At 38.1% G+C, this 12,042-nt stretch overlaps 1 long non-coding RNA gene across 1 annotated transcript; it reads right to left on the reverse strand.

Moving 5' to 3' along the window:
- Nucleotides 1-4,744: 4,744 nt before the first annotated feature.
- LOC139979017 (uncharacterized) lies at nt 4,745-8,406 on the reverse strand. Its single transcript, XR_011797071.1, has 3 exons — nt 7,772-8,406; nt 6,759-6,974; nt 4,745-5,505 (listed from the first exon to the last, which is right to left on the reverse strand). It is a non-coding gene; the product is annotated as an uncharacterized lncRNA (long non-coding RNA).
- Between the last annotated feature and the right edge of the window lie 3,636 nt (nt 8,407-12,042).

Below are 12,042 nucleotides of genomic sequence, written 5' to 3' on the forward strand. Positions count from 1 at the left end.
CAGAGTCTGCTGTTAAAATTTACCTTGTGTTACACAAAGACCACGGAACCACCGATCAAGTACATGGCGGCTTAAGGAGTTTTTGAAAACATATCTAATTTTAAAGAAATTTCACCGGAAATTAAGGAAGAAATTTATCTGTATACAAACGCTGTTTTTGTTGTGATTACCGTATAGGTACTGTGCGGAGGGTGGGTTATGACGCAATCTGCTATGGCAGAGCTGACGTCACGTATTGTACTGTTCAAATCATATTTGAAATGTCTATCGACAACGATTAAAAAATCGTTTCTCTGTCAAACGCAACATTAGCGTTCTCATACTTTGACAACATGTTTGGAAAATTATTTACTATTTTTTAAGCTAACTTCTTTGGGCCACCAGACAATCCTTTCAACTACAAGACTTTGTTTAGTCCGCAGTGACTTGTTGTGTTTATTGATCCGCTGAAACTGCGGCATTTGCGTGTAACGCCCCCCCCCCCCCCCCGATGACTGTGTTCCACAGGCATACAGAAGTGTTTATTTAGTTTTATACAGCAGTGTTTATTTAGTTTAATGCAGCAGTGTTTATTTAGTTTAATACAGCATATTAGAATCATCTTCATAAATATAAAATTTTGATTTATATTATCAGCCAACTTGATCACGTTGTTTACGATTGTTGCATTATGAAAGACTGAATGGTTATGAGGAAGGGACGGTGACGAGGACGGGGTTTGGATGTTTTTATTGCTTTAATATGTGCAATATATGTTGTCAAGACTCTGACATGATCGACTCTATCAGCAGCTAGAACCTGTATAAGTTATAGGAAGTAATAGCTCCCTTTCAAGGTCATATCTACTCCCCCTTCACCGCCGCCACTCTTTCTCATTTTATGTGCCGATACGTTACTGAACCATGAAAATTGTATCTTAGATCTCTTTAACAAAAGATTAAACGATCCGAATAAAAATTAAGTTTCCTCCGCCTATTAATTTGAAAAGAGGTGGTTGCGTCACCTCAGATAGAGTGTTGGGTTTGAAATATTTGAACATAGAACAACAAATATTTGTCTTTCATCCAGAACTCTGTTTTACTCTGTTTAAAGTGGCCATGACACGAAAATTTCAAAGTCCTATATTTTTGGGATCCATCAAAGAATGTTCTCTAGAACATGTATCAACCAATCTGCCAGTTTAAAACTTGATTTTTCAAGTCGAAAATTGAGAATGAATTTACCCTTTTCGGCGTTTGAAACTTTGTTTACTCGAAAATTTTCCGATTCGCATGACGTCATGTGACGTCACGTTTTGAACACATTTGTTGTCGCTGCTTACGAAAGTTACGATACCGTTCACGTACACAGTAGACAAGTACACATACCTCTAGTAGTTACTAAACAAAACACCGATCACAAGTGCGATATCAAATCAAAATTTCCTGTGAAATGGCGGATCCAGAACCAATTGCGGCAACCGAAGTTCAAAGTGACAATGCTTCTTCACTAGGCAGTGAAATTGGGCTATAATTAGAGTGCCCTTTCTCATATTCGAAGCAGAGAGTGAAGGCGATGATCATTCCAATATTGAACCGAACGTTGAGGGTGGAGCGGAGGTGTTAGAACCGTATCAGTTCGAGCCTGTTAAACGAGCCGAAATTGAAGCTCCACAACATATCGAAGAAGAAATCCGTTCGAAACCATTGCAAGGAACATACAACGTGGTAAGAATTTATTAACGAAGCATTTAAAAACAAAATCCAGTCCATTTTGTGCATGTGTTGTTGGAATTCGCGGAACACCCTAAACCGTATTGTGCGTTGTGTTACGGTAACTTACAACCCATATGTAGAGTGTGTAGTACTAGTAGGGTTGGTTGCATACTGAAAGTTTGGCTCGGGGATGTAAGTTGCATTATGCAGCCATGCTAGGTAGGCATATGTGTTATTTCATACTCATTATTACTTGGCTAGTACTTTGGCCTGGAGTTTTGCAAATCAATTTTCTGAAACAAAAGAATGTTTCATGATACACGGAAGGTGTAAAATCACAACAAATGTAATCATAACTGTACATTGTATGCCTGCTTGTTATTGTGGACATCATGGCCAACATTAATACATTTTGAACTTTCATAAAGTTTTTCCCAGGCAGTACAGATACATAGCCTACGGTCAACAGGTTCAATGATACTTGGGGTTCCTAGCAAGACACGTCAGGGTTGTGCTACCATCATGTGCAGTCCAAAGGATCAGAAGTGATTTTCCAGCCAATGGTCATTACACTGGATTCAAGTTGCCAGGAGAAAACTCATTGTATAGGAAGCCTTGGTTGAGAAATTCCTCCAGAAACACCTTTTCTAAACTACGATTGTGTTGGATTATCAATCCGTCAGGGTTCCCTCAGTGTTGATATATTGAAATTCAAGACTTTTAATTCAGGATGAAAAGGTTATTTTCCAGACCCAACATCAACAATGAAAGAAAAGGCATGTTTTGAAGCATTTGGACACAAGTATTGGCGTGACCGTGATGTCATATAATATGTGCATAAGGGAACGGGCATTGACCTTTTTAGGGGCATTTACCTCCCAGACGTTTGATTTGTACCTTTAATCTGGAAGCCAAAATATCCATATCACCAATGATATTTGACAGAAAAGTCATAATAAAGGAGGCAGCAGAAGTCTTGAATGTTTAGACTTTGTTTCTTCAGCAGCAGTTGGTTTGTTTTGTAGTCTTTCTTCAAAAACTCAGCTGTACACCCTGTTAATGGTCTTCGATTGTTTTAATGCGTGTGATGCTGTGTTTCACATTGCCCATCAGTGTTGTACGTGTCGTCGTGCTTGTGTAACATTTTTGCATGTGAGTTACTTCGTGCAGTGTTTCTTGGTTTAAATAACCCTTTATTGTATTTGCTTCTGGATTATTCTAAGTTAATTTGTCATAACATCGATTGATAGCGATGGACATGCAACTGCTTTGTAGGCTTAAAGCCAAACAATTCATGTAAGTTGTTTTCTTTTAACCTCCTTTGATGTCACAAATTACATTAGTGTAATTTAAGAATGATAATGTTTATGGAAAGTACAGTTTTACTTTTATGTCATATAATACAATGATTGTTGTTAATGTTAGTTCAGATTGTCCAGAATGACTGTCTAGAACTGATATTGAATAAATTTTGTTCAATGATTTAACACTTGAACTATGTGGTGTGAAATTTTGGCTCTGTGACTTTAAAATAAATCGCTTTGAGATTTAATTAAACACCCTTTGGAATAAAATCTTTTTACCTACCTATTTTGACCCATCCCCATTACCCCCACTCCCTCCACAACATAAAAAAATGGTTTTCCTGGAATAGGAATAAGAAATTATTGCTATAACTAACTGATCCAGCATATTCCAGAAATAAATTGGGGCACTGAGATTTGTTCACAAGAAGATGTAACCCATCGCTTCTGAAGCTAACCTAATAGCTTATTAGTATACAATAGAGCAATGAAGGGGGGTGTTAATTTAGATGATACAGTAAAATCTCTTCGTCTATTGCGACTTCAGTGTAGTAACGCTAATACTATAGTACTACTAGTGCTCGGCGCGCTACCTCCTAAGGATCGCCACTTGCCCCATTGGAGGTTTCCTGTTCCCCGATCTGGTTCCTCAGAGTAGTTTTTTGTGGATTACTTGACAGAAGAATGACTCTTTTATGTCGAACCGTTAAAGTCCATTTGTTTTATTTCATAACAAAAAGGAGGGATCGTAGTATGCTTCCGTGAAGTGTTGGCTTCATTCGGAGCTGCATACTGGCTAGGCCCAGTGAAATCGGCGCTGGTGTTGTGCACTAACTTGGTCATAATCGCCGTGTTTTTTCGTCTTTCAGCCATGGATGAAGGCTAATTGCATGGGTTATGATATTTATGCAGCCCCCAACAACACAACGGACCGGCATTTCTCTCGGATAGTTTACAACAGTTGTAAAACAAACTTGAAATTTCTAACGATATAGCGTAATACAGTGGTTGTTCTCTCAGTGTAAATGTGCGTGTACTATATATGGAACGGTATGATCGTCGCGCATCCGATACATGCCTGGGCTTTGCACGTGTGTTCCTAACATGACGTCATCATTGTCTTGTTGTGAAATCGCATTCTCAGATATCTATTTTCGGATGCGAATATTAAAACGTTAATTACTAATTAGTCCTTGAGGTTTTCAAGGTGTTGAGGATAGTTTTGAACATAGATTTTCTCATAGATTCAGAGGAAGTTACTCTCGATGAGTTGGATTTTTCGTGTCATGGCCTCTTTAACAAAAGATGTTGTGTCATTGATATATGCGTGGCATCCAACAAGTCATATTGCTAACTTACCTTTTTCTATGAAATATTGATCAAAATTAAAATCAGTTAAACTTTTTTTTTCTTCTTCTTCTTCAGTATTTTCAAATGACATTTAACAAGTCAATGTAATGAAGTTTATTGTTGTGATGTAAGTATCACATATCTGCCGAAAATCAAATTCAACACCGTAAAAATCTGTTCAACAGTTTTAACGAAGGGGAAGAAATTTTACCCATGAACGTAAACAATTTAACGATACGGTATTCTCCCTTTCTTTGGTTTTGATGCCTTTTAATATTAGCCGAGAACTTCTTGGGACTCCCCCTCCCCCACACATACACTCCCTCTTCTCTCTCCCAAGCCCGCACTAGATTCTTGCAGACAATGATCGTTAACGTTGGTTCTCATCGACAGTACACTGAAAACTTAAATTGGTTCACCGACTAACATAACGTTAGTCCATCTGGTGCCTCTCCCGACTAACATAGCCTTAGTCAATTGCTATACCGACTAATTTATTCCTTAGTCAGTTGGATTTCTTAGTCGGTCATCTTAGTCCGTCAGCTTAGTCGATCAACAATTTCTTAGTCGGTAAATGTATATTAGGCAGTTACATTGGTTGGTGACATTAGTCGGTCTTCACCGACTAATTTATATGAGCCACCGACTAGTTTATAGCAGGTTTTACATTAGTCAGGATGGTGCCTCTCCCGACTAACCTTTCTTAGTCGGTATCGACTGACTAGTTGCACTGACTAGAATCACTGAAAGAATTAAACTCGACTAGTTTCACTGACTAGCATCACTGAAAGAAAAGAGAGCAGAAGAAACACAAATAATGTGTACGTTGGCAGTATTTATTTCTGATAAAACTTCTGATGTCTACAAAGGCTGACTTTCGACAGATAGAGAAGACATCACTGTAAACAAATATCTGAAAATATGATTTTATTCCAACAAAGTTAAGACAAGTTAATGGATCAAACATGAATCGCAAAAGTATAGCACTGCACAATAATGCAAAGTTGAATCTTGGGCAAGGGTTCCTCATGACTTTCGTTTTAAAGTGGTACCCCAAATCGACACCAGTTAAGTCTTCACGAACAAAGAGTGTTTCTCTTAACTACAAATGGCCTCCCACTTGTCTTCAGGAAGCCAAAATCTGCACCATTATTGACCTGTGAACAGAAAATATGATATACGTGTAAGCACAGATACAGATATAGCACATGATAACTCACATTATCATAAACATACATTTACATTAAAATTTTATAACATATTGGGAGGTATACATTTAAATCTAGGTCCCTCAAATTATAAGCCAGGAATAGCAGCTTTACCAAATAATTATTACCTTTGCACAGCATAACACCAAGTTATTTTTCAAAGCTTAATAATTATGTTAATCATGTTAATAATGATCCCAATAGACCGGGAGCCCAGAGGGTTTGGTTAGCTGGGAAGGTAACCAATTGCCTTGTACATCACAATGTTCACAGTGCATTCCTGTATATGAAACCAGACGACTGGCAAACCGACTGTGGTGGGTTTGGCTGGGAGAGCAATTTTAAAGTCACCTAATAGCTAACCTAGATCAGCTTTCATGGTAACCACATCAAAGTAAGAACAATGTGTCAGGTATGGCCCCAAGAGCAACAAAAGGCCATCGCCAGTAATTATTGGTGGTGGGGTACCCCTGCCAGTGATGAACAATTGACCCCTCAAGGCTGACCTAGGTCAGCTCATGAGGTAACCACTTGAAACCTACTGGAAAATGTTGGTTAGGACTTCAGATACAACTGATGGGCATTGCCAGTAATTTTTATTGGTGGGGTACCCCTGCCAGTAGACCCCCAAAATGCCCATTCCCTCATTGACCTAGGTCAGCTCATGAGATAACCAGTTGAAAAACTACTGGAAAATGATAGGTATCACTTCATATGTAAGGGATGGGCATTTCCAATAATTTATATTGGGGGGGGGTACCCCTGCCAGTAGACCCCCAAAATGCCCATTCCCTCATTGACCTAGGTCAGCTCATGAGATAACCAGTTGAAAAATTACTGGAAAATGATTGACAGGATTCTATATGTAAGGCATGGGCAGACTCTGGCAGTGGTGGCCCACCAATATAAAATACTGGAAATGCCCATCCTTACATATGAAGTGATACCTATCATTTTCCTGTAGGTTTCAACTGGTCAAATCATGAGCTCACCTAGGTCAATGAGGGGATGGGCATATTGGGGGTCTGCTGGCAGGGGTACCCCACCAATAAAAATTACTGGCAATGCCCATCAGTTGTATCTGAAGTCCTAACCTTATGAAGCTTGCACGTAAATGATATACTAGACTGTTCTTTTTTAAAACAGGTTATGAAAAGTATCTTTAATATCATTAAACAGTTGGGTACAATAGTTAAACTCACGCTTCCATCTTTTTTTCTCTATGGTACTTGTTCCTTTGCTTTTTGGGCTCTTGGATAAACTCTTTTGTTCTGTGAAGGGTACCAATATATCATCTTAAAACATGTCTTTAAGCCATATATAACACAGTTCTCCTCTTCTGTTGTTGCCTCCACACTGGTGTCGTACATCACAGGAAACCTCACCCTTGACTTAGATATTTGGCTTTTCAAACCCTGCTGGAAAAAAGAAACAGCAAAGTATTCATCATTTGAAAAAAAAATTAAATAAAGTTGTCACCACAATGTTATGTGAGATTTGCTTCCACTATAGTCTCAAAAACAATCCCAAAGTTTGAAGCAGACTGTATAAAGCTGAAAATTTGAACGAGAGTGTCATCACCATTGCAACCAGAATCAAATGCCCAGAATACAGAGATAATAAAACATGGGCTAAATCTTTGTTTGTTTTTATGATCTTTAAAAATATAAAATTTTAGAAACAGAAATGCACTGAGCCAACTTATTTATAGGCCTAATCGTTTTTAGTTGTTATTTTGCTTGCTCACATAACAAGCCTGTTTAGACCTAGGCTAGAGGAGAATCAGTACTTTGTTACACTAAGTTTGTCTTTCGGTCGTTTGATTTAGTCTTACTAGTAGTACTAAAGTATATAATGGACCGGCGAAGACTAGAGAATACCCAGAGTTTTAGCAACTGCGTTAAACTGTATCATCTGATCTATTATTTACGTCAATGAGTTTCATTCAATCTAGGATCAAACAGAAAAAAACTAATTAATCTTAACCTTTAAACTATGCTACTAAACAGATATGCTTGAATTACCAATAAATGTCAAAAAACATCATAATCTACGAATCGATGCATATACATATACATAAACAGAATAATTTGAATTCGCGCAAGTGAACCCTGCACTACATTGGACAGAAAAAAACGTGCACTTAGACCAAACTAAACATACTAAATTTTCCGTTACTTCTGCATAAAATATCAATACAAATACAACAACTTACTCTTTGGCAGTATACTAAAAGCACATGTTTATAATAACTTCAGACTATCAAGCTTTCCTGAGAAAAAACGGTTAATACTTCTTACAGTAAACAAGTCGACCGTGAAGGAATGTCGCAATTGTTTCCTGGCGTGACCGGAAATAAAATACTAAAAAATGATAAATGAAAAGGTTAAATAGAACTGAAGCGTGCATCCTGACTGCTCGCAACATATAATACCGTTGACTAGCCAACATAATTTGTTCAGCCTACTGTGACTGTACGTTTGAAGGTCTAGCCTTGCTTATTCAATATCACAAAGCCTACCCATTTAGATTCACATGGGAAATTACAGGAAATCTTTACCAAATGAGTGTAGACTTCAAATAAACTATTGAGACTTATAGTTCCAGCATTTGTTTGGGAATAAATTAGAAGATTATGTGCCACTGTTCAATCTAGCCCAATACACACATAACACATTGTTAATTGGTGTTTAGAATGCACACTTTAGTGTTGAGAATGCACTGCAGTACCCAGTAGAAGCCTATAGGCTACTCACTGTCATTGCACTTGTGTATTGCGAAACGCCAGCGTGACAACGGTAGCGTTACACCATAATACAATACTAGTGCCAGTGGCCTAACAATTAACTTTAATTTTACCTTCAAGTTAAAGGAATAACAGGTAGGCCGATGATGGCAGTTAATACCTCCATTCTTCTAAGACCTTCTTGGGTGATTTACGGTTGAAAGTTGCTTAGAGTGATCGTATGAAACTATGCCAAGTCCAGCAAGCTGCCGTTGCCTCTCGGTTTCCAAATTGAAGTGAATCGAATTGGGTTAAAATACATTAGTCCGTCGACACCGACTAAGCTACGATTATGGCGTAAATCGGGTGTCCGTATCGTTCTTAGTCCATGGGTTAAAATACCTTAGTCCGTCGCCACCGACCAAGCTGCGATTATATTTTCCTTAGTCAGTGTAAACTGACAAAGAAGCAGCGATGAAACGAAGATTTTTGCTAGTCCGTGTGCATTAACTAACGTTACAGACTAATTTAACGTTAGTCCGTGGCAATATTGACTAGTTTATTTTTTCAGTGTATTCCTTTAATCGTCATTTGGTAATTTATAATTGAAATCAAAATACCCTTTAAAGAGGAAGTCTTAGATTGAAAATGGTAAAAAGAAAAGAGAAACGAGAACTATTCTCATTTATGTAAATGTTTGGAAAATCTCCAGACGCCACTAAGACGCTTTATTATTTGTAAGCCAGCAATCACGCCTTTGCGATATTTAAACTGTATTTGATCCCCTGAAATGTTTTCATCACAATGGCCTCTGATTAATCATTGGCAACAATTGACTGTGATTGACTGTAGAGGTATTGACTGTAAGTCACGTGTAATCCCCCCAAAAATACACCGCTTTCACATTTTAGGATCTGTAGATAAACCTGCATGCTTAACAATACAGTTAACTTTTGGGTTCGGTTTAGTCAGAATTACGCGTGACGGCGTGTGTGTGTGTGTGCACGCAATCAGCCTTATGTTACAGATTAACTCTGACTCGACACATTCAACTCACATCTCTAAATATTTTTGTCTGCAAAATCACTTGGAATTTGTCTTTTGCTTTGTTTCTGTCTTTCTCCCGTCCGCTATTTCTTTTATTTGAAATTATTCTCTACCTCTGACGTTATCAAGTTAAACAAACATTTGTCTTCTTGCAGAAAGCTCAATCGCAATCTTTCACATTTCTGTTGACTTTTCCTGTTCATTCTCATTTCCGTTTAAACTGTCATTCGCGAACTGTCTTCCTTATTTCTGTTTGTACATTTGAACAGTTTTGTAAAATTTTGCAATATAAAATGATGAATTTTCACGAACACATTCATAGACCCCCAATTCAGCCGAACCGAATTGTACAGTTGCTTATAATAGCGTTTTCGACTTGAATATATTGCGCATTTATATGCATCTGTGTTATAACATGATAACACGTGTTATGCTAGAGGCACATTTTATTGCTGCCTGTGTTAAAAAAAAATAATAATCATGTAAACAAGATGCATGTGATGATAACGACTGTCCATTGGAGTCTACACAGGCCTAGTTTCAATGGTTACCTTCGTACACAGTACAGCGTTTACCGATAGAAACGAGCTTGAAAACAAAATCTTGTCGCTAGCTCATTTATAACTAGCCAGTCGTCCAACCATTACTAATCTATAATACCACGATTTACTGTATTGTATATTTAACATATCTAGCTCTCGCATGCTCCCAAAACATAACACGTGTTAGTGTGTTATAACACCCTGGCATATAAATGCATAATATGCTACACGTTAAGAACAAATATAAGCTCACACCTTTTCGGCTTGGGTGCCCAATTCAATCATTTCGTTGTCACAATCACTGTTGTTTAAGAAACTAATGTTGCGTAACGATATTATGTACGTTGCACCTATTTGGTTGTTTGGTTGTTGAGTGCTACTAATGTTTCTATCAATATCTCTGTTTTAAACGGCCATATTTCTGCACATCTGACATGCTCATACGGTTGAATTGATGTGGCGTCGTAACATCACTTCAGTCTTCTGTTAACGCAAGTCCATCATTGTTTTAGGAATTCAATAACTCATTCCCATAAAAAACGGACCCCCCCCCCCTCTAAGCATGATATCCGACTTCATTTGCCCTTGGAAAATTGTTATTCGTTACTCTTATACTGAATTTTGCATGCATGCCAGAATAACATGGGATGACAGTTATGATGTCCTGGGCTTATACCTAACAATTTAATACTGTGAAAATAGCTACTACGGACTTAGAAACATAAATCTGAGAACTGCATGCAAAGACTTATATTGAAGTATTACACAAAAGTAGGTGTGTGTGGAGAGGGAGTGGGAGGAGGGAGGGTTGTTTTTTTCACGGCATTTTCCAGGGACAACTATGACACTATTTGAGTGAAGCACTAAAATAATACAAGCAAGAAACGTGTTTTCATTGTGATGCCAGAAACGACACTTTCCAGAAATTAAAAGTTGCACAAAACACTCCACTTACTCGAGTCATTAGAGGCGAAAAAAGGGTTTTCAAAGTTCGTTCTTAAGTCAGGAGTATAGTACTTACCACTCTGGTCGCATTGACATGTTTCTGTTGTGCACTGCTTAAACACATAGCGAAACACTGTGTCCATCCGTCCATCCGTTCATTCGTTCATTCGGGGCCGTTCGGCCGTTCGGCCGTTCGGCCATTCGGCCATTCGGCCATCCATTCATCCAGCCATCCATTCATACATTCATCAATTCATACATTCATCCATTCGTCCACCGTTCCTTTATTTAATTCATTAATTCGTCCATTCATCTATTCATCCATTCATCCATCCATCAATCCATTCATCCATTCGGCCATTCGGCCATTCGGCCATTCGGTCATTCAGCCATTCAGCCATCCATTAATCCATCCTTTCATCTATCCATCCGTTCATTCCTTCATCCATTCAGCCATCCATTCAGCTATCCATTCAGCCATCCATTCAGCCATCCATTCAGCCATCCATTCAGCCATTCATCCATTCATTCATCCATTCATTCATCCACCCACCCATCCATTAATTAATTCATTAATTCGCCCTTTCATCCATCCATTCATCCATCCATTCATCCATCCATCCTTCATTCAACCATTCGTCCACCCATCCATTGATCCATTCATTCATCTATTCATTCTTTCATTAATTTATCCGCCCATCAATTGTTCGTACGTTCCTTCCTTCCTTCAGTCATTTATGCATAACCATATTTTCTGTTTTTAATATTATTTTGTTATGTAGTCAATAATCACATAATCTGTGTATTTGTGTATGCTAAATGTTTGCCCTTTTGCAGAAAACATGTGTAATCATACAGTCTATGATATGTAGCTTACATCATATGACAGTCATCATCATTTTGAAATCATTCTCAGGCCTAGGAATGGCTTCAGTATTTGTAATATCCTTGTCGTTGAAGCCGACCCCCATGAAGAGTGATCTGGGAGTCCTCCCTCAGGAAAAGAGAATACGATTTTACATGTGAATTGGTTCATTGGATATAGACTATATTTTGAGGTGAAATTATTTTGCAAGATTCTGCTAATGACTAGTTTTAATTGCTTTTTTTTGGGGGGGGGGGTTGACAGAATGAGGGAGGGGAGAGGTTCTACTAATCCACTCCTCGCGATACGCGCAATAGATCCTTCGTCGATGAAGTGTATTGAATGTGTAACTTGTTGTCAAT

The sequence above is a fragment of the Apostichopus japonicus genome, chromosome 13 (assembly GCF_037975245.1).
Source record: "Apostichopus japonicus isolate 1M-3 chromosome 13, ASM3797524v1, whole genome shotgun sequence".
NCBI lineage: Eukaryota > Metazoa > Echinodermata > Holothuroidea > Aspidochirotida > Stichopodidae > Apostichopus > Apostichopus japonicus.